Genomic DNA, 22,311 nt, shown 5'->3' on the forward strand with positions numbered 1-22,311 from the left:
TTTTTTTTTTCTCTCTCTCTCTCTATATACTGTATATATCTATCATATCTTTTTTACATCCAGATTATTTACAATGTTGCTGCATTTCCTGATTTTATTTAAACCCCGTATAGTCCAACCAGTTTTATTTCTTTAATTCATGGGCAATTCTATATTTTTGAGCGTTTCTAATTATCGGAGGTTATATATGATATATAAGATATATTATGATAATACTAAATGGAAGGAATTAATCATGAGGGGAGCTGTTACATTCATTTTTTTCTTGTGGCTGTTATTTGCACCAAATTATTGAAGGTGTTACATGATGTTTAATACATTTGATACATGTTTACATATAAAAGTTCTGGAGAGAGATGCTTTTCCTATTCTTACTGCATTTTTATTGGAGTGAGTTTGCAACATTTTGTATGACTTTTTTTTTTAAACAAAAAGTTGCAGTATACAAATCTGGATTAACCTCCAGGCTTAGATGGGCTCACAGGAGAACAGGTGAATTCCCCGGTGGGCCCCTCTGCTTTAGTGAGCCAATTACCCCCCCAACATCAGCAGTAGTTGGCCCAAAATATTTGATTCTCTATGCGCATACAAAAGCAGCATCTCATCATCTATTCAACCATCTACTGAGCTCATTATTATATAGAATCATAGGTACATTTCTAAAAGAGGGTAATGTAATATTTGCATGTAGCTGAACATCGGGCACCCAGAGTTGTTGTTACTGGAGGACCCGTGCCACCCAGTATAACACTGTTAACTCCTATTTGCATAGCTAACCAGGTTACCCCTTTAAAAGTGGCAATAGGGTATAGCAATATTTGCTATATAAATACCATTTAAAAAAAAAAAATAAGGGGTGCAAAAATATTAATACAAAGTGTTTCTGGTGTTTCTATACTAAATATAAATAGATTTATGTATTTATCTATTGCCAAATACTATTATGCACACTTTTAGGATTCGGATCTGCTTGTGGGTTCCAGCAGACGTCACATGATTGCAATTATGCAGTTTGCATACATGCCATCACGTGCCAACTTGCTTCTTATCCGTTTCTGTGGATGTTCTGTTGAGAAGATTGAACACTGAGAACATAGAACATTGAGAGAAGCTCATGGGCAGCGAGTTGGCACATGACGTAAAACATGCAAATTGCATAATTACGGACTAGTGACGACCGTTGGAACCAATCCTAGTGTGACCTGAATCCTAGTTACTGTTACTGTATCGCTCCAGTGTAAGTGATGGGAGCTAACGAGCAATCTGTTCCCATCCAATATCCCCCATTAAATATAATGTTACATATAATAAAAATTGCTCAACTGAGATCTATTCAGATTCAGGTTCTTATAATAACACAGCTACAAAGCAGTTTTCACTGTGCCAGGGAAATGTTCTATGTCTTACATAGAAAACTATTCATTAGAATGGCGATATGTAATTCTACATCCCCTGTAGTGACAGTGGTAATGAGAAGTTAATAGTAGCTTCCCCAAGTAAAAATCACTTAATAGGCATCACTCTATGGAGCTGCAGAGGCTCCCACAATGATGAAACAACCTAGTTAAAACAGGTTTTAAATCATATTTTCTTAAAGGGTATCTATCACCACATTTGAGCTATCTAAACTATTAGGCTATGTGCACTGTTTTTGATGCGCTTTTGCTGCTTTTTTCCCCCGCACGGAAATGGGCCAAAAATGTTATGGAATCCTTATGTAATCTTATTCAATGACCATCCTGAAGTGTTGTGCACAGGATCAGTAAATTTCCTTTGAGTATTTGCAGTGCGTTTTCTCTGCAGCATGTCCATTCTTTTCGTGTTTCTGCAGCGTTTTTGACCCATTGACTTCAAATGAGTCCGTCAAATCCGCAGAAAAAAATGCAGGTATAAAAAGGTTTGAGAATTTTCAGAGTTTTTGTTTTGCGTTTTACCAGTTTCCTATGGTGTATCCCACGCTGTCATCTGTGTAACAGCATGGGAAACACTGGTGCGGTGGTTCTTATCGGCTGTAACGCAACCACCGGTAAGATTGGCAGTCAGAGTGCTGCGGGATCATGCTGTCAGATGTCAGCATGACCCCGCAGCTGTGATTGTGACCCGCGGTAACCCTACTGCCGGTATTGTCGGTCAGAGCAGTGTGAGATCATGCTGTCAGATGTCAGTGTGACCCCGCAGCTGTGACTGTGACCCGCAGTAACACAACTGCCGGTACTGTCGGTCAGAGCAGTGTGAGATCATGCTGTCAGAAGTCAGTGTGTCAGAAGTCAGCTGTGACTGTGACCCGCGGTAACCCTACTGCCGGTACTGTCAGTCAGAGCACTGTGAGATCATGCTGTCAGATGTCAGTGTGACCCACGGTAACACTATTGCGAGATCATGCTGTCAGATGTCAGAGTGACCCCGCAGCTGTGACTGTGACCCATGGTAATGCTACTGCTGGTACGGTCGGTCAGAGCACTGTGAGATCATGCTGTTAGATGTCAGTGTGACCCGCGGTAACACTACTGCGAGATCATGCTGTCAGATGTCAGAGTGACCCCGCAGCTGTGACTGTGACCCGTGGTAATGCTACTGCCGGTAAGGTTGGTCAGAGCACTGCTGAATCATGCTGTCAGATGTCAGAGTGACCCCGCAGCTGTGACTGTGACCCGCAGCAGTGACCTGTGGTAAAAAGCTTACCGCAGGTCAGCAGGCATGGGCTGATGAGACTACGGCTTCCATCAAGCTACGTCTGCTGTCACTGATAACAGTTAAAGCAGGTACCACTGATGGGAGACGTAGTCTCATCTGCTGGTGCCTGTGCTCCCAGTTGAAAAAAAAGGAAAATAATTACATACACATTCACATAAAAATATAGACCCATTATACTCACCCAATGCCAAATCCACGATGTCCTCGTCTACTAGAAATAATGTAAAATAATGAATCACCACATACTCACCTTTTCGCCATAGTCCACATAATCCAGAGTGTCCCATGGCGATCTCATGTGTAGAACAGTCACATCGGGAGATGTGACCACTCTACCCGGTCGCCGGAGGAGCAGGTAATTGCTCCCGCAGTGTATCACTGAGCTGCCATGAGAGTTACGTGTCAGGATTAGCGATCATCTGGGAGATATAAGACATGGTAGGGATACCCCACTCGCACAACACGTCAATCAGATCATGAATCTGGGCTGTATATATCCTTGAATATTGAGTATTTACTACGAGAATTTTTTCCATTTACTATCAGACCTTGAGTCTGTTATTCGGGGTATGTTTTGTATGTGTGTGTGTTTTTGTATAACCTAGTGTATAGTATGTGGAGGATGCAACAGGGTTTTCTAGGGCTACCGACATTTGAGCGGGGGGTGCCATCATGTCTACAACTAGGGTGCCAACCTCCACTGGCAGGTAGGGCGAGTTTACAGGGCTTCTCTAGTTCTCTAGGGAGAGATTAGTCCCTGTTTAGTTATTGTACTGCTTTTTTTTATCCCCACTGGTTTGCAATTTTTGCTCATTTTTTTTTGCACATTTTTTTTGCACCTTAATTTTTTTGGTCTTTTAAACAAACTAATAAAAGTTAATTTTAGAGGTCTTTTATTTTTTCCTGGTGTTTGAGGCCCTATTATTTTCTTTGAGGTTGACAGGAAGTCCACCTCTGTGCACACTAAGTGTCACATGTCTGTCAGTATATACACTTTATATTTTCTGAAAGACCACAGATGCTGCAACACCATTAAGCAAGAGGCACCACTAAAAAAACAACACCATGAAGACAAAAGGAGGACTCTAAACAAGTCAGGCCAAAGTAGTTGAGAAGAACAAGTCAGGGTTGGGTTATAAAAAAAATATCCCAATCTCTGATGATCCCCCGAAGCATCATTAAATCCATTATCATGAAATGGAAAGAACATGGTACCACAACAAGCTCGGCCAAGGAGGGAATTAATCAGAGAGGCAGCACAGAGACTGAAGGTAACCCTGAAGGAGCTGCAAAGTTCCCAAGCAGAGACTGGAGTATCTGCCCATACAACCACAATAAGCTGCACACTCCATAAAGGTGGCCTTAGTGGAAGAGTGGGCAGAAAGAAGCCCTTACTTACATACAAAAATTGTAAGACTCATGTTGAGTTTGCCAAAAGACATGATGGACACTCCCCAAATGAATGGAAGAGGGTGCTATGGTCATATTTGGCGCCAAACCAACACAGCTCATAACCGCAAGAACCCCACCCTCACAGTGAAACATGGTGGTGGCACCATCATGCTATGGGAATGTTTTTAGGCAGCAGGGTCAGGGAAAATGGTCTGAGTTGTGGAGAAGATGGATGGTGCAAAATAAAGGGATATTCTTGAGCAAAACCTGTCTCTTTCAATAAAACAATGACCCAAAGCCTACTGCTAAGGCAACACTCAAGTGGTTTAAGGGGAAACATGTAAATGTTTTGGAGTGGCCTAGTCAAAGCCCAGACCTTAATCCAATTGAGAATCTGTGGTCAGAGCTGAGGATTGCTGTTCATTAGAGGAAACCATCTAACTTGAATGAGCTGGAGCATTTTTTCTGAGGAATGAGCAAAAATCCCAGTGGCAAGATGTGGAAAGTTCATAGAGACTTATCCAAAGTGACTTGCAGCTGTAATTGCCACAAATAGAGACTCTAGAAAGTACTGGGGGTACTTTAAGGGGGGGGGGGTGAATAATTATGCAGACTGAAGTCCATCCTAAAGTCTTTTTAAAACCTTGGTCTGTAAAAATGGACTTTGCCATTTTTCTTATATACTGTGAGGCTGAAGATATTCCAGCCCTGGGTTAACTACTGGGTAGCCCTCCTTAGTACCTTCAAACTACCAGTAACCCATTTCTCGAGATCCCCACCCACTCGGTGTCTCTGTCCATGTCCTGTGTGTTCTAGCAGAAATTTTATGCATTAGTTGAAATTAATGCTCCATAATGGTCAAATTGAAATGTATTTCTTAATTACATGACTGGACTGTTGTCCAATTTCTAATCAATGTTTTGTACAATGTTCTTCAGAGTGTATTCTATTTGATATGTCAGAATATCTACAACACTCGCTTACTGATCACCGAATAAAATGTAATAGACTATGATGAAGTGTCAGCTGTGGATTGTTTGCCAGCATGTAAAACACAAGAGTCAATCTGACAAGTGCATGTTATTTATAATGTGAAACTCTGGGTATATGGCAGAATTCAAGGACATTGAGTAACCTAATTTCATGCATCATTGTTTGAGACATTTTTTATGCTTTTTATTTTTCAGAGGAACTATTCCCACATCCCTGGAGTCTTCATGACATCAATGTATCATAAACTCCTCTAAATAGTAGACAAATACGGGACTGTTTTCACTATGGACAAGGGATAGTGGACAATGCATAGAAATGTGCATAGTACAATCTTCAAGTGAAATTTCACAACTTCAAAAGTAATTTTACTGTGATGAAGTAAAGAGCAGATCATATGTGAGGGTGGTGAACTGTGCCATCGTGTTCCTGCCCCTGAATACACCAAATCATTGTGTTGTGCATCTTTTGTATATACAAGTGTGTCTCACTAAATTAGAATATCATCAAAAAGTTAATTTATTTCAGTTCTTCAATACAAAAAGTGAAATTGATGATATAGAGTCATTACAAACAGAGATCTATTTCAGGTGTTTATTTATGTTAATGTTTATGATTATGGCTTACAGCTAATGAAAACTTAAAAGTCATCTCAGTAAATTAGAATAAGTAACAATAAAAAACCTAAGCGTCTAAAAAGGCCCCTTAGTCTGTTTCAGTAGGCTCCACAATCATGGGGAAGACTGCTGACTTGACAGATCTCCAGAAGGCAATCACTGACACACTCCACAAAGAGGGTGAGCCACAAAAGGTCATTGCTAAAGAAGCTGGCTGTTTACAGAGTGCTGTATCCAAGCATATTAATGGAAAGTGGAGTGGAAGGAAAATGTATGGTAGAAAAAGGTGCACAAGCAATGGATAACCACAACTTTGAAAGGATGGTTAAGAAAAGGCTGTTCAAAAATTTGGGAGAGATTCACAAGGAGTGGACTGCTGCTGGAGTCATTGCTTCAAGAGCCACCACACACAGACAAATCTTGGACATGGGCTACAAGTGTCACATTCCTTGTGTCAAGCCACTCATGACCAATAGACAACACCAGAAGTGTCTTACCTGGGCCAAGGAGAAAAGGAACTGTACTGTTGCTCAGTGCTCCAAGGTGTTGTTTTCAGATGAAAGTAAATTTTGCATTTCATTTGGAAATCAAGGTCCCAGAATCTGGAGGAAGAGTGGAGAGGCCACAATCCAAGCTGCTTGAGGTCTAGTGTGAAGTTTCCACAATCAGTGATGGTTTGGGGAGCCATGTCATCTGCTGGAGTAGGTCCATTGTGGTTTATCAAGACCAAAGTCAACGCAGCCATCAACCAGGAAATATTAGAGCACTTCATGCTTCCCTCTGCCGACAAGCTTTTTTGGGATGGAAATTTCATTCTCCAGCAGGACTTGGCACCTGTCCACACTGCCAAAAGTACCAATACCAGTTTAAAAGCAACAGTATCACTGTGCTTGATTGGCCAGCAAACTTGCCTGACCTTAACCCCATAGAGAATCTATAGGTTAGTCTCAAGAGGAAGATTAGAGTAACCAGACGCAACAATGCAAATGCAGACAAGCTGAAGGCTGCTATCAAAGCATCCTGGGCTTCCATAACACCTCAGCAGTGCCACAGGTTGATCGCCTCCATGCCACGCCGCATTGATGCAGTAATTGATGCAAAAGGAGCCCTGACCAAGTATTGAGTGCATTTACCGAACATACATTTCAGTAGGCCAACATTTCGGATTTTAAAATCATTTTTCAAGCTGGCATAATAAAGTATTCTAATTTACTGAGCTAATGACTTTCGGGATTTCATTGGTTGTAAGCCATAATCATCAACATTAACAGAAATAAACACTTGAAATAGATCACTCTGTTTGTAATGACTCTATATAATATGTGAGTTTCACTTTTTGCATTGAAGAACTGAAATTAACTTTTTGAAGATATTCTAATTTACTGAGAAGCACTTGTATTGTGTAGTCTGAATTGTAAGGTATAGTGATATGGTTATGCATAGTGTTATAGGTAATGTTTTCATACTGTTAGCATAGTTAGTAATATATAATGTGTGATAATGTAAGGTATTATAGTGTATAGTAATGTAATGCATAGTGTAGAGTCCAGGCTAGGTAGTACAGGAATTTAGATAGCTGATTAACACAGGTAGTGACGAGGGACAATAGGATAAGGTAGAGTTCATGTTTGGGACTAGCCCACAATGAAAGGGGTTAGTGTTAAGTCAAGTGAGTGCTTTCTGTTATTTAGTCATAAACAATTGGAAGTGCTAAGTGAGCAGATCTGCCTTAGGGGCGATGTTGAGTGAGAGGAGACTAAAGACAAAGGGTAGTAAGATCCTAAAGTCCTTCAATAGGATGCTAATGATAGTTATGAACCCCAGAGATTGTAACACAGAAGGTAATGGGCCTAAACAGGACTGATTATGTGGGACTAGAGGGGGTCCTGAGTACAAGGGTTCCATTGCCCCAGTAGTAGAATAAAAAGGTCACTAAACCACGGAGCAAGTAAGAAGACTTGCTGATCAGGACTCTAGTGTTAAAGCTGGGTTGTGGCGAACTAGGGAGAACTAGTGTGCCTCACTAGCCCTGGAGTAAACTACAGTGGAATTATACTGTTTGTAGAATGCTTCATACTGTAAAGGAAATGTCCATAAGACTTTGCACCCACTCTCCCTTGTAACCCTGATCAAGATACTGTTCAGTATAGAGTTTATTTTTGAATGGTGGTCTCCCTCATTGAACTGTGGAACATCTGGTCCTGGTTAGCCCACATCACCGGCTATACGTGGGCTGCACGGGCGTAAGGCTTCACAGCACAAGTCCACATATCTAGCCAAGACCCACACTTTCATGTAACGCGCCGGTGTGCTGGAGACGAGTGCCTCGCCCCCGCGGCTACAGCCGTGTGCCGTGTTACGCATCGAAAGGTTTATTGAGCTCTGCTAGTTTAGTCTGCTTATTGCAAAATCATTGCATTAAAGTATCCAAATCTTCTATTCAATTCTCCATCCACCATAGCATTTCTGTTGCACATACAGATACTTGTATTTTCTGGTTTAGGAAAATGCACTAATGGTAACTCAAAGTAAAGGCGCTTTACCCTTCTTACCTTACCGCACATCATTGCCTCCTGTCCAGCACACACAGCCCAAGTCAATGTCAGTCACTTCTTAGTATGATGGATTGTTTTAAAGGTTTTTCTACAAGTTTTGAAAATTAGCACTAAAGGAACCCTGCTCAAATTGGGAACGATGACCACCTGGCCATATGTTCCTTAACTGTCTGCTGCATCTAAACTCTGGCCTCATCAGTAAATATGTGCATAATAACATCCCACAATGACCAGACTACATATTGCCTCCACATAGTGACTAAATAATATCACATACAGGGGATAAATATCGCCACACTATGACCAGACCACATACTACCACCACATAATGTCCGAATAATAACACATTCAAGGGACAAATACTGCTACACGATGACCGCACCACATATTACTACCACACACTGAACGAATACAATACAATACTGATCACTAATAAACAAAAACCCTACAATACTAATAACACTAATATTAGCATAATTGCCATTATACACCAGAGCTCTGTATATAGCATACAGTGTATAGTGTACAGGTAATACAGTGACATTATACACAGGAGCTCTGTATATAGTGTCAGTGTACAGGTAATACAGGGATTGCCAGTGACATTATACACAGGAGCTCTGTATATAGTGTCAGTGTACAGGTAATACAATGATCACCAGTGACATTATACACAGGAGCTCTGTATATAGTGTCAGTGTACAGGTAATACAATGATCACCAGTGACATTATACACAGGAGCTCTGTATATAGTGTCAGTGTACAGGTAACACAGTAATCACTGGTGACATTATACACAGTAGCTCTGTACATATTGTCAGTGTACTGGTAATACAGTGATCATCAATGACATTATCCACATGAGCTCTGTATATAGCGTCAATGTACAGTAAATACAGGGATCCCCAGTGGCATTATACACAGGAGCTCTGTATATACTATATAGTGTATAATGTAAGTGTACAGGTAACACACTGACTTACCAGTGACATTTGTAGTTGAAGCAATTCATCTTCACTATTTTATTTCATTTAGGTCACTATTTATCATGACATCTGGCCTCTGTAACATCGAGAATACCTCCTGATGAACCGTGTGTACGGGGAAATGCGTTGGGATGCATCCGACTCAGATAAGCTCACTCCTTTATATCAAAATATCAACATGTTTACTTTGTCCTTATGTTCAGCATGGTATTATCAGCTTATATTGTGGGGCGTTGGTAGGAGATATCTGATCCATGCAAATTGGTCACTCTTTACTGCATAGTGTGGTTAATATTGCCCAATAGGGCATATACCTGATGGATGTACTATATCTGTGAAAAGTGGACTGCTTGGTGGAGCATGAGCTATGATTACGGATGGTTTATGATTAATGTTGCCATGTAAGATTTCTGCAAAGTTTTTTTTAGAGTGTATTTATTCAAAAGGCTCTCTTCATCCCTACGCTATCATATATTGTTTTCCAACCTTGTTGAGAGGGCTTTGATAGGGAAGTGAGGGATAGACCACGTTGAGTGGGGGCGCCAGATCGTTCTTTAGGGTGCCAACCTCCACAGCCAGGTAGGGATTTATCTAGGTTTATTGCAGGCAATCTGTAGGCAAATTAATGTTGGTCAGTGTATTATTGGTATCAGACGTTCATTTTTCACTGGGTAGGAATTTATGTTCACGTATTTAATTTAATTCCTGGCTATACCTTTTTTTGGATATGCATTAAACACAGGAGCTCTGTATATAGTGTCAGTGTACAGGTAATACAGCAATCACTGGTGACATTATACACAGTAGCTCTGTACATATTGTCAGTGTACTGGTAATACAGTGATAACCAATTACATTATACACATGAGCTCTGTATATAGTGTCAATGTACAGTAAATACAGGGATCACCAGTGGCATTATACACAGGAGCTCGTGTATGTACTATATAATGTATAGTGTAAGTGTACAGGTAACGCACTGACTTACCAGTGACATTTGTAGTTGAAGCAATTCATCTTTGCTTTTCTTCTCCATCCAGTGCAGACCACCATTACTTCTTCCAGCTAGGACTCATCTCTGTAGAAAATAACACAGTCATCTATAACTGATCGCTTCTAGAGCATATTCCCCACTTCATGAGATGAAGAATAAAAGCAAAATAGTGCTGCCCTGCACAATAAAAAGGACCTTCCTAATTGAAAATAGCATCCTCCAAATATAATGCATCACAGCAGTAATAAAATCCCTTAATTAGCCCCTATCGTTATAATGTCCTCCATCCTGACACCTTTCTGTAATAAAGTCCTCCATCTTGGCCCCATCATGTAATAATTTCCCCCAACCTGTGCCTCAATGTCCTCCATCCTTGGCCCCAGTTGTCTCCCATATGTTTGAATCCCCCTGGCCCTACATCCATCATGTTTCCACCATGTCTCCTGGCCCCACATCCACCATGTTTCCTGGCCTCACATTCATCATGTCTCCTGGCCCCACATCCAAGGATGCACATACAGTTGAAAACTGCGGGCCAGGGAACTTGAACGCCTCTTCTTGCCGGTTCGGGGAACCGCCTGCTTTTTTAATAAGCGGTTCCACTGAACTGGGGAGAACCCCCTGAATCACGTCCCTGTGGAAGAGATATGGTGAGTGGTGGTAACCAATAATACCAAGGTGACCAATATATCACCAAAAAGAAAAGTACTTAATATACACATTATGCACAAGAAGGGTGCAGGGTTCAATAATGTATCTAGGAAAAAAAATAATGCATCCATCTAAAAAAAAAGGTTTAAGGGTGCCAATCTCAGCGAATTGGTAGGTAAAAATTAGGGAATGATAGGGAGATAGGGATAATTAGTCCCTTGGTACCTTACCGGTTTAGGAATTTTTTGAGGGGCCTAATAACCCCAGAATACAGACACCTATCCTTTATATCTTATCATTTTAGAGTTTTTTTATTGTGTTTTTTTGTGGTTACTAATAATAGTTATATTTTAGAAGTCTACTTTTCTTGATGGTTTGATTCCTAATTGAGGCCCCGCTCTTTACATTTTTGTTTTCTGGTTGTTTTCTGAGTATCTTTCTACCAGTGCTATGTATGACATTTTAAGTACTGTAATATAAAATCTTACTGGGCTCCTATTTACTACCAAATGTAAGATTAGAGGTGGTGACCGGGAAGCAGTTACTTATTCGTGGGCCTTATTTTGTTGACGGGCTTCCAGAAGAAAAGCTGGCAGCATAGCTCCTCTTCACTAGCAGGAACCATACAGATCCTGCCTCCTCTTCTCTATCTTGTCTGCAGGGAATTTGGTTACAACAGCTTCTAGCTGCAGTGACATGGTAGAGTCAGTTGCTCAGCTTTGGGACAGTAGAGGAAGGACAGAATCTGCAGAGACCAACACTCACATGCAGGCTCCTATCCTGTACTCACACTCTGAATTACGTACTATATATTGTAAAAGGAACCAGGAATTCCTAATGTCGGAATACACTGACAAAGCAGAAATTCAGAAAGATTGTTGGTTACTTTTTGTCCATTCTGCAAACTTAAGTAAATGATTTCCCAGCAAGCACCATGCAATGTCAGGGATAATCAAAGTTCAGATAAATCCGCATTGAAAGCACTGGTCATGCTCAGCTCATTTTAGCATGGCAGGTCACTGCCTTATTAATGTGCGTAAAAAAAACAGGAGCTGGCAAACACTCAGGACTAGATGTACCTGACCTAGTAACCTACTTTCTAAATACCACGTAACGTTAAAGTCTGCCCTCTGATCACAATGCAACGTCATAACTACAGTATCTGAAAAACAGTGTGCAGGCTGATGGAAGCAGCAAGATGAATAAGGCCTTCTGTTCTCTCCTCTGTACAAATCAATACCATTCAAGATAAAAATATTGACTTTTCTGTATTTTTGGCAAATTAACCTATTTAGTAAGAAACTGTATAGATGACAATGTACAGCCTTAATAAAATCTTTATTAATAATAGCATAATAAAATATTTTGAAATTTGGATTTGTCAATTTCATGGATATTCTCCCTAAATTTGATTTGCAGCAAATCGATTCGGCATGAATCTCAAGTACAAAAAAATCTTTAATTCCTCAGGAAAACGTGTAACAATCTGAGGTCTCCTAGGAATGTATTAAACTCCTTCAAGTTTATGAATGCAAAACACAATTGTTCAAGTGACCTCAACTTATTTGGCTATAGGTAAACGAATGGTCACTGGTGGTAATCAGCCTGTTCAACGCAAATAGAACTTATTGGCTATTTAAATTGTAAAAATGTTCCAAAAATTATCCCTTTTGAAGGCAGATGTCTGCCTTGCTGGTGTTTATACACAGGTGATGTACATGGAAGAAGTAATGTTTTTTTTTCATAAGGGATGGTGCAAAAACATTTGACAATTATTTGTTTGGTACTAAGTAGCAAAAGGTTTGCTACCTGTTAAGTGAAAAAAAATAGTTTAGTAAAAACATGCAAAAATTACCCCTATTTTGGGATCAGCAACTGGTTTGCTGTTTTGAAAGCAATGGTTTCTCAACAACCTGTCCAAAAAAGATACCCATTTTGGAAGCAGCAATAGGTTTAATATTTAGAAAGCGAGGAAACAATAGCTTCTAAACAATACTTGCAAAAATTCTCTTTTATTTTGGGATCCGGAACAGGTTTGCTGTTATGAAAGTGAAGTAGCAATGGCCTTAAAAAGCTGCACAAAAGTTATTTATTTTGTGGGAGCAGTTTTAAGGTAATTTATCGTGACAGGGTAGTGTCATGAATCATTAAGGGATTTGTGGCAGCTCTGTGTCTGCTGGAATTTCAATGTACAGTAGTTTTTTTTCCTTTGGTCCAGCAAGAGTTCATGTCAGTCTCTTGCTGGCAGCCTCTTTTAGGCTGGTCAGCTGATGTTGGTTGTTAACCACTCCCACCTTCCGTTAAATAGTCACATGACCCATCAGTTATAGAGTTACTTCTATGCGGACCAGCTAGGTGTGTGGAGTTTAGATGTGGTATTGCTGCTGTTGGAGTCCTGTTTACCTTGTGCAGTTTGAGTGTAGTATCAGATTCTCAGCTAAGTTGTATTCTTGTTTATCTCTATCCCTGTGTAATATTACCTGCAATAGCAAGACTAGCGTCCTTACCGGCCAGTACACTAGCCATCATTAGCAGAGGTCACAGCCAGGAATTAGGCACATGACGGCGGCAGGGAAAAGGACACGCATAGGGCGTTAGTGGAGCTTAGGGACAGGTACATGTTGGTTTCAGGAGGTGTCCCATCCCTCGCTCCCTACCATCAGGGCCTTCCTCTACCTTTATCATACCGTATATGTTATGTTGTTCCCCGGACATACCCATATCCGTTCGTGACAGGTATGTTACTAAGCAGCAGTACAGCTATAGAACACAATGGACAAGCAGAGCAGGTGTGTGGACATGTATCAGCTGTGGATATTGGCAGTGGCAACAGCACAGTATAGAATACGACAAGAAAGGAAAAGAGATGTCTCACTGTGCACGGCCAGCAGTGGCAGCTCCAGCAACAAAACAGTATTGCTAAAAAAAAGGCTGGACTGGCAGATGTATGGGTGTGGCTGATATCACTATCAGCAGTGGCAAAGGCTGAAGCTGCAAAGTATAGAATAGGATCAGACATGCAAGGGTATGTCTGGCTGTATATGGCCATGGCAACCATGGCAAAATTATAAGCAGCAGCCCTTTATTGATATAACATGATGGGCAAGCAGGAAATGCCTGCCTGGTGGTGGAACCAAACCTATTGCATAATCATAGAGGTTTAACCACCCATCCTGGTTGTGGTGGTGTATTTCTGTCACTAGGCCATGAAAGACTTGGGCTGTCAGTGTCCATAGTCCCGGCTCCACATTTATATGGTGCAGTTCACTTTTTCAAGCTCAAAGATAAGTTGAGAGAGCAGTCCACATTCCCCTGCATGTGATACCACAGGGCATGCATCCCTTTCTTTGAGAAATAATTGTAACTAGGTATCTTCCAGTGAGACTCAGTGCACAGACTTATTTTCAAAAGGCAGCTATAGCGCTGGTGTCTCTGTTCCTCTCCCCAGGCAGAGATGCCAGCGTTTTCACCACTGGGGCCTCAATTCTGCTCTGTCTCCTCCTCCTGCGACAGCAACTGTCAGGGGTGCACACACCATGTGCAGGACCCTGGGCACTGTGTTTAGGGTGCAGGAAAAAGAAAAATTCAGCTTGCCTCTATGAGAACTTTCATGGTCCATGAAAGGAATCCGAGCACAGAAGGGTGTTTCTGCTTGACGCTGTAGACTGGTGCATAGAGACAAAAGGGTTTCCAGCTCCGGATAAAAAATAAAAAAAAACCTTTATTCCATTATACTTAAAGACGAGAGATTTAGTTGTTGGACATGTACTGGTGTATGCTGGAGAAAGATGCCATTGTATCACTGAACGTGTTTCGAACACGTATAGTGTTCTTAGTCCTCAGTATTAGGGTGCAGGCACAGATCTCCTCTCTTAAAGGGGCTACACACGTTGTCCTAAAAGTGTCCCCAGCAAATTGCTAAAGGACACTTACTATTTAAGGCACCTCCTCCAGCATCGAGGTGCCTGTGCAATGTTGTAAGATTTTTCCCAACACTTGTTAGTGCTCAGGTCCCAGTGCTCGTATTCCTGTATACATGACTGTCTATTAGCCATGCCCACCAGCCTGTCTATGAACCAAGCCTGCCTGCCTGTGTATCTATCAGCTGTGCCCCATCTGCTTGTCTATCATCCGGCCCTGACTGCACCTACCAGTGCTCATCTCTACATCAGCCAGTGCAGCCGCAGCTGCCAGAGCTCATCTGTACATCAGACGGTCCTGTCTGCATCTGTGGTTCTTGTGTTGTTACAGCGCCTGTATCTACTGTACCTTCCTTTGGGCTGTCCCAGCTACCTATCTAGGGGGTCAGCTGCCATCTACCCAAGGTCAGTCCTGGTGTAGCACCTGGTCCACCTCCTTTGTCTCTCCTCGGATCACGGTAACGTATGCTGCTGTTCTTCCAAGTTCGGATTAGGTGAGGCTCTTAGTTACGCTCCTTCAGGCTTTCCTTGGACCCTGGCAGTGGTTCTACCACCCAGCCCATAACAGTTTGCACAGGCCATGGAATCCGCTGGCTCCCAGACCTCCACTTTCCAAGACCTGTACCTGGAGGTCTCCTGCCAGAAGGAGAAGCAGGATAAAATGCTTTCCTACCTGCAGACTGTAACCATCCATCTGAATAAATTGACAACTCCGTCGGCATCCACACATACTCAAGCTCATACTCAGCCATGATTTAACAGCCAACCAGCTATGTGCCTGGTTCCGAACCCTGTCTGTCTGCGCCCCCACGCTATGGGGGAGATCCTGCCCTATGTCGTGAGTTTATTAATCAGTGCCCACTGCACTTCGAACTCTTGGCCTTCATCATGCCCCATCTCACGGGTGATGCTTTGGTTTGGCTCAATCTCTTATCAGAGAAAGATCCCTTTGCACCAAACCTCCAGTCCTTTGTAGAGGCCTCCAGGAAGGTTTTCAATGAGCGTCCTCAGTGGCCTCTCCTCCATCTGCATCAGAGAAACCTCACAGTGGGCCAGTACGCTGTGCGTTTCCTCACACTCTTGTCTGAACTCACCTGGAATATTGAAGCTCTGATGACCACCTTCTGGGAGGTCGTTTTTGGGTGAATCAAAGACGAGCTGGCTGGTCATGACAAACCATCCTCACTGGATGACCTGGTGTCTCTGGCTACACGGATTGATATAAGGTTCCAGAAGCGCTCCAGGGAGATGACCCTTACGCCTGGCACCTACTTTTCAAAAGCTGGTCTTACAGCAAGCCTCGGCCTCGACTTTCTCCCCAGAGCCTATACAAGTGGACCAGGTGACGATGACCAAGAAATGCCAGGATGTCTGTCGTACCAAGGGTAGGTGCTTCTATTGTGGCAGTTCTCAGCATGTCATCCGCTCCTGTCCTCAGATACCAGGAAACTCCACAGCCTAGGGTTTGTTGGAGAGGCCACTCTGGGCAAGAATTTCCCCTCTCCGTCACTGTCTCTGACAGTAGCTGTTTCTTGTGTCAACATCAATTTTGTTAAATTAGCCTACTTGGGCTCTGGGTCTGCAGGTAATTTCATCCAACAGGTCCTCGTGGAGTGATATAAGATCCCCATCCAACATCTACAGGATCCATTGGTGGTTTCATTGGTGGATGTCAGACCCTTCTCCAAGGCCATTCTTTCCATTGCCGAACCAGTGGAACTTTGGGTAGAAATGCGGCACTCAAAAGATTCCTCTTTATGTGCTATCCGATTTGTCTCACCCTCTGCTTCTAGGTTTGGCATGGCTGCAAAAACACAAGCCAGTCCTGGACTGGAAGACCGGAGAAGTACTTTGCAAGGGTCAATTCTGTCATGAGAGCTGCCTTGCTCCTCTTCGTCCTGTCTGACCTCACCCACTAGTTTGCCTGGTTTGCTTGCGGCATATTGGACATACACGGATGTCTTTGACAAGAAAGAGACAGACTTTGCCACCTCATAGGCCATTTGACTGTCCAATTGATCTTCTGCCTTGTGCATCTTGAGGCCAAATCTATTCCCTGTCACAGGCTGAGACTCGTGCCATGTCCGAATATATAGAAGAGAACCTTGCCAGGGAATTTATCCAGAAATCTTCCTCTCTGGCTGGAGCAAGGTTCTTCTTTGTGAAGGACGGTTCTCTGTGACCCTGCAGCTACTATAGGGGCCTCAACCAAATCATGGTTAACAATAAGTATCTTCTGCCTCTCGTCTCTGAGCTGTTTGATTCCCCTAATGGTTCCAGAGTCTTCATGAAACTCGACCTGTAAGGGGCTTATGATTCGAATACGCCAGGGAGACGAATGGAAGATGGTCTTTAACACCCGTGATGGCCATTACGAGTATCGCGCTATGCCACTTGGGCTCTGTAATGCCCCAACCGTCTTCCAAGAACTGGTAAATGACATCTTCTGGGACCTCCTCTACATGTGTGTGGTAGTGTACCTAGACAACATCTTGGTATTCTCTCACGATCTGCCAACACACAGGAGGGACATTCGCCAGGTTCTCGTAAGGTTAAGAACGAACCGTCTGTATGCCAAATATTAAAATGTGTCTTCAAGCATCCCTCCCTTCCATTTCTTGGGTGCATCGTTTCCAAGACCAGCCAGAAGATCGATCCCGAGAAGGTATCCGCTGTCCTGAAGTGGCCCCATCCAAACGTTCTTAAGGCTATCCAGCGGTTTCTCAGGTTCGTGAATTATCATCACCAATTTATGCCACATTTTTCCCCTCAGACTTCTATTACTGTCCTGGCCTGCAAGAGGGCCAATCCTAACGAGTGGACTCAAAGCAGAAAACGCCTTTGTATCTCTCAAGCATGATTTCTCCTCAGATGCATCGCCCAAACCATAACAAACAATTCTTTCTGGAGGTAGATGCTTCTTACTCAGGGATGGATGCCATTCTTACTCAGAAGTCTTCATGTGGTCGCATGGTGACCTGCGGCTTCTCTAAGATCTTCTCTGCACCGGAACACAATTACTGTATTTTTCTGACTATGAGACGCACTTTTTCCTCCAAAAATGTGAAGGAAAATGGGGGGTGCATATTACAGTCTGGATGTACCTGCTGTGAAATGGGAGGTGGGGGAGCAGCAGCGGCGGAGCAGCGGGTCACAGGAGGCAGGAGCTGGTGGCTGCAACTAACTCCTGTGCCCATTGCTAAAGAAAAATTAATATTCACTGCATGCCACACCCATGCGGTCCCCGGGCACTATGCTTAAGGTGTGCGCACACACGTCCCCTCTCTTAAAGGGGCCACGCGCATCCTCATAAAAGTATCCCCAGCCAATTGCTCGAGGAAACTTACTATTTAAGGCATCTCCTCCAGCATGGAAGTGCATGTGCAACATTGTAAGTTTGTTCCTAAACACTCTTGTTAATTTTCAGGTCCCAGTGCTCGTATTACTGTATACCTGCCTGCCTATCAGCCATGCCCGCCTATCTGCTGGCCCAGCCTGCACCTGCCAATGCTCATCTCTGCGTCAGCCTGTCCAGCTGCACCTGCCAGTGCTCATCTCTATGTCCACCAGTCCAGCCGCACCTGCCAGTGCTCATGTGTAGATCAGCCGGTCACGTCTGCATGGCTCCCGTATTTTTGCAGCACCTGCCTGCCTGTACTGCACTGTCCCAGCTACCCATCCCTATGGGTGGTCAGCTGCCATCTATCCAAGGTCAGTCCTGGTCCACCTCCTTTTTCTCCCATCGGATCATGGCATCATATGCCGCTGTGTATCCGAGGTCGGAATAGGTGAGGCTCCTAGTTACGCCCCTCCAAGCTTTCCTTGGGTCTGGGACAGTGGTTCCACAACCCAGCCCGTTACAACAGCAGACTCTGCTAAGTGGTACAGCGGTGATTGTACCACTATCAACTTTACCAAGTGAGACTAGAGTTGGATTACAAGTGGATGACTCAGAATATTTGCCTGTTAGGGTACCGTCACACATTGAAATTTCCATCGCTACGACGTTACGATTCGTGACGTTCTAGCGATATCGTTACGATATCGCTGTGTCTGACACGCTACTGCGATCAGACACCCTGCTGAGAATTGTACGTCGTAGCAGATCGTTTGGAACTTTCTTTCATCGCTTGATCACCCGCTGACATCGCTGGATCGTTGTGTGTGACAGCGATCCAGCGATGTCTTCGCTTGTAACCAGGGTAAACATCGGGTAACTAAGCGCAGGGCCGCGCTTAGTAACCCGATGTTTACCCTGGTTACAAGCGTAAACGTAAAAAAACAAACCGTACATACTCACCCGTCGGTGTCCTTCAGGTCCCTTGCCGTCTGCTTCCTGCTCTGAGTGCCGGCCGGAAAGTGAGAGCAGATCACAGCGGTGCTGCGCTCTGCTCTCACTGTACGGCTGCACTCAGAGCAGGAAGCAGACGGCAAGGGACCTGAAGGACACCGACGGGTGAGTATGTACGGTTTGTTTTTTTACGTTTACGCTGGTAACCAGGGTAAACATCGGGTTACTAAGCGCGGCCCTGCGCTTAGTTACCCGATGTTTACCCTGGTTACCCGGGGACTTCGACATCGCTCCAGCGCCGTGATTGCAACGTGTGACCGCAGTCTACGACGCTGGAGCGATGCTTATACGACGCTGCGACGTCACGAATCGTGCCGTCGCAGCGATGAAAATTTCAATGTGTGACGGTACCCTTAGACACACAATCAGGTATGGATATCTGGCCATGAGATGGAGACGGAGAAGAGAGTAGTCAGATTACAACAAGCAGTAGTTCTGGTTGACAATGTTGGCAATTATGACACTGACCAGATACTACTTGATGAGGCGTGAGGAGAAGTAGGAAGACAACTTAAACTTTGCCCAGATTGCTGGCCAGCGTGCTTTTTTCAAATGAGCAGGTGATTTAGCTTCATGTGCTAATGGATGTCCATATCTTTTTCTTCCCCTGCACCTTGCACACTGCCAAAGATTCATATATCAGCAATGAAGAACTCCCACACCTAGGAGTCACCACCACCACCATAGCTTTTAGATGTTATTGAGCCTCCTCCACCAACAGCACATTGCCAATCACCTACTCCTTACCTAATAGTTGAAGTAGCAGATTTTGTCTTATTTATGCACTGTAGCAAAGCCATGTAGGCTACAGTTAAATCTTAGCTCTACAGTTCTGATAAGGTGCAATTGGTTGACTGGCTTATGTGATCACAGGTCACAGCAATGCAGATGCTTTTGTTTGCTATATCACACTATGTAGATGGCAAAATAAAAGACAGAAGCAGTAGTAAACCAGAGTCTACCCAGAGTCCTTGTCTGTGTTAGCCATGGACCCAACTTGTTCCTGCTAGATTGCCATGCAGGGACTTTAATGCCATACCATAAAAAGGCACGGGATTTAAGCCAAAGACCAAGCGCAATAAATAATTATGATGATCATCAGGACAAAGAAAGTGGACCACGCCTATCAGATTTTCACAAATATACTAAAGGTTTTTTTTCCACCCAATACACAACAGCTATATTTTGACCTATACACAAGTCTTTGTGAAGCAAGCATCCAACAAAGGATATCCTGAAGATTTGAGAACACAACAGTAGGGTTCAGGTGGCATCAGCCCTAAATTTTGAAAAAAGGTATCAAACCCAATATTCAACCCTCTAACATACAATCGGGGAAATAAGTATTTGATCCCTTGCTGATTTTGTAAGTTTGCTCACTGACAAAGACACAAAGTCTATAATTTTAAGGTAGGTTACTTTTAACATTGAGAGAGAATATAAAAAAAAAAATCCAGAAAATCACATTGTATAAATTATTAATTTATTTGCATTTTGCAGTGAGAAATAAGTATTTGATCCCCTACCAACCATTAAGAGTTCTGGCTCCTACAAACCAGTTAGACGCTCCTAATCAACTCGTTACCTGCATTAAAGACAGCTACTTACTTAGTCACCTTTATAAAAACTCCTGTCCACAGACTTCATTAATCAGTCAGACTCTTACCTCTACAACATGGGCAAGACCAAATAGCTTTATAAGGATGTCAGGGACAAAAGATCATAGACCTGCACAAAGCTGGAAAGGGCTACAAAACCATAAGTAAGACGTTGGGTGAGAAGGAGACAACTGTTGGTACAATAGTAAGAAAATGGAAGAAATACAAAATGACTGTCAATCGACATCAATCTGGGGCACCATGCAAAAACTCATCTCGTGAGGCATACTTGATCATGAGGAAAGTGAGAGATCAGCCTAAAACTATACAGGGAGAACTTGTTAATGATCTCCAGGCAGCTGAGACCACAGTCACCAAGAAAACCATTGGTAACAAATTATGCCGTAAAGGTTTAAAATCCTGCAGTGCCCACAAGGTCCCCTGCTCAAGAAGGCACATATGCAGGCCCATCTGAAGTTTGCCAATGAACACCTGGATGATTTTGTGAGTGATTGGGAGAAGGTGCTGTGGTCAGATGAGACAAAAATTGAGGTCTTTGGTATTAACTCAACTCGCCGTGTTTGGAGGAAGAGAAATGCTGCCTATGACCCAAAGAACACCATCCCAATTGACAAGCATGGAGGTAGAAACATTAGGTTTTGGGGGTGTTTCTCTGCTAAGGCTACTTCGCTGCATCAATGGGAGAATGGATGGAGCCATGTACTGTAAAATCCTGAGTGACAACCTCCTTCCCTCTGCCAGGACATAGAAATGGGTCGTGTATGGGTCTTCCAGCCAGACAATGACACAAAACATACAGCCAAGGCAACAAAGGAGTGGCTCAAAAAGAAGAACATTAAAGTCATGGAGTTGCCTAGCCAGTCTCCAGACCTTAATCCCATAGAAAACTTATGGAGGGAGTTGAAGCGCTGAGTTGCCAAGCGACAGCCTCCAAGTCTTCATGATTTAGAGATGATCTGCAAAGAGGCGTGAACCAAAATTCCTCCTGACATGTGCGCAAACCTCAGCATCAACTACTGCTGTGCTTGCCAACAAGGGTTTTGCCACCAAGTGTTAGGTTTTGTTTGCCAGAGGGATCAAATACTTATTTCTCACTGTAAAATGCAAATAAATATATATAATTTGTGCAATGTGATTTTCTGGATTTTATTTTTTATATTCTCTCGATGTTAAAAAATAACCTACCCTTAAAATTATAGACTGTTCTTTTATAGACTGATTTTTAGTGGGCAAACTTACAAAATCAGCAAGGGATCAAATATTTATTTCCCCCACTGTATGTTTTTGGTATCAACCTGGTACAACTTTTCACTTTTCTCAAATATTATCAAACAATTGTTTACAATACAAGTAGGGTAATCATTTCTGTGTTGTGGCTCGAGATGACTGTTATTAAGAGTCATGTGAAGGCAATGAAAGAGTTACTGCCGACAGATCCTTTTAATTCTATAGACGGAGCTCAGCAGATAGTTGCCCTGTTAGTCACACAGTGATATAACTGGCATACATCTTAGGAGAACAAGGATAGGCTTAATGCGGTC

This window comes from Ranitomeya variabilis, chromosome 2 (assembly GCF_051348905.1).
Source record: "Ranitomeya variabilis isolate aRanVar5 chromosome 2, aRanVar5.hap1, whole genome shotgun sequence".
Taxonomy (NCBI): domain Eukaryota; kingdom Metazoa; phylum Chordata; class Amphibia; order Anura; family Dendrobatidae; genus Ranitomeya; species Ranitomeya variabilis.